This window comes from Pinus tabuliformis, chromosome 2_1 (assembly GCF_031772625.1).
Source record: "Pinus tabuliformis cultivar Carrire ecotype Pingquan chromosome 2_1, CPIR1, whole genome shotgun sequence".
NCBI classification, from domain to species: Eukaryota; Viridiplantae; Streptophyta; class Pinopsida; order Pinales; family Pinaceae; genus Pinus; species Pinus tabuliformis.
This window is the reverse complement of record NC_142299.1, coordinates 730,649,424-730,651,365: the sequence shown is the minus strand read 5'-3', so window position 1 is coordinate 730,651,365 and position 1,942 is coordinate 730,649,424. Positions and strand designations below refer to the sequence as shown.

At 35.8% G+C, this 1,942-nt stretch overlaps 1 pseudogene; it reads left to right on the top strand.

Moving 5' to 3' along the window:
• Positions 1-906: 906 nt before the first annotated feature.
• Positions 907-1,563, top strand: LOC149202677 (pentatricopeptide repeat-containing protein At4g02750 pseudogene; annotated as a pseudogene).
• Positions 1,564-1,942: the final 379 nt, after the last annotated feature.

The following is a 1,942-nucleotide window of genomic DNA, read 5'->3' as shown; positions in this document are numbered from 1 at the left end:
AAAGAAACTTAAACGTCTCAGTGAGCGTTTAGATTAGGGCTCTATTTCATGAGGTTGACAAAGTATAGTATAGATAAAATGCTACTTTTTTCTTACCCGATAGGTGAGATTAAGAAACGATTTTACCTTGATATACTTGTAATTTCTATTGATTTGAGTGGCTGGTTTCATTGAACATCATCAAGTACATTAGTTCCCAGGAAACCCAAAAAGATGAGATGTTCATTGTCGTTGAGTACATCATTACAATACATTTGGTGGAACTTTCACTTTGTGGGACAGTCTTTTCGTTGCTTAAGAGGCCCACACCAACCCTCATCTACAAGATGTCAGGGTTTGTCTGAGTAAAAACATGAATTGTGTGTTTGACCTTTCCACATTGGTAGGTAATTGATGTTTTGATAGATAGAAGATGGACGCAGAAACATTTTTTTTTTTTTTTTCCTTTTGTAATTTGGCTATATGATTTTTTTCATGAGACAGTGATGGGCTTTTATTTAAATTGTATGTTTTAATCCTAAAATGAATTTAGTGTCTTTTTTGTAAATTTATATCATAAAACTATAATTTTCTGATTTGTAAAATAGATAAAATATAAATAAATTTACTCTAAAAATAACAAACAAAAAAAATATGTAAGCAGAATACAAAATATATAATACTGAATATATTTGAATGTGGATGCAAATATATTTGAATTATCAGTCATTTGCACAAAACCGAGGGACATATTATGTAAGCTGAATATATAATATATAATACTGAATATATTTGAATGTGGATGCAAATATATTTGAATACAACTCGAATTATCAGTCATATGCACAAAACCGAGGGACATAGTGCGAAGAAATAATTAGAAGTGGTTTTCAGTGCAATGTATTTTTGTGTAACGCGCTTCTGGACATGTATGCAAAATGTGGAAGCATAGACAAGGCAAATGAAGTTTTCGACAAAATACATGGAAAAGATGTGGTTTTATGGAATTCAATGATTGCAGGATATGCAATGCATGGATGTGGCAAGGAGGCCTTGAAACTATTTCAAGAAATGCAACAATCTGGTATGAAACCGGACAGTGTTACCTTCGTCAATGTGTTGTCGGCATGCTGTCATGCAGGCCTAGTGGATGAGGGCCGAAAGTACTTTAATTCTATGAGTCAATGTTACCAGATCACACCTGTGATAGAACACTATGGCTGCATGGCTGACCTTGTTGGCCGTGCTGGGCACCTGGAAGAGGTTAAAGACTTGATAAGCAAAATGCCAATAACCCCTGATGCTACAGTCTGGGGGTGTTTGCTTGGTGCCTGTATCATACATAACAATACAGAGTTAGGAGAATACGCTGCAGAACACCTTTTTGAGTTGGATTGGAAAAATGCAGCAACTTATGTTGTGCTCTCAAATATCTATGCTTCAGTGGGCCGATGGGATGGTATTGAAAAGCTGAGAAAAACCATGAAAGATAGGGGGATTAAACCAACGGCTGGATGCAGTTGGATTGAAGTCAACAAGCAGGTGCATGCTTTCCTTGCACGAAATGGGTTGCACCCGCTATAACATAAAAAGCTGGAACTAATCCATGGTCACAAAATAATTTTAAGCAGATCATTGCAGCATGATTTGTCCAGCATGCTGTGGAGAATCAGAGATGAAGTTTAAAGGGCAGGGTATTCCTTTTTATGGAAAAGGCTTTGCCATTGGGAAGAAGTTAACCTGTTAACTCCAAAAATCAATAATAATACTCACGGTCCAAAAAGTGAAAATCAAACCAATATCTCCTACCAATTGGAGTAAAATTCAAATGCAGCTTTTCTAATGGAGGGGAAATATTCATGATTGATCTATGAAGAGCGAAATGATAGTTGGAGGTTATTGAAGTCTTCAAATTCAATCCTAGAGGAGCTGAATCAACAAATTCTTTTTGCAGCGAGATTTA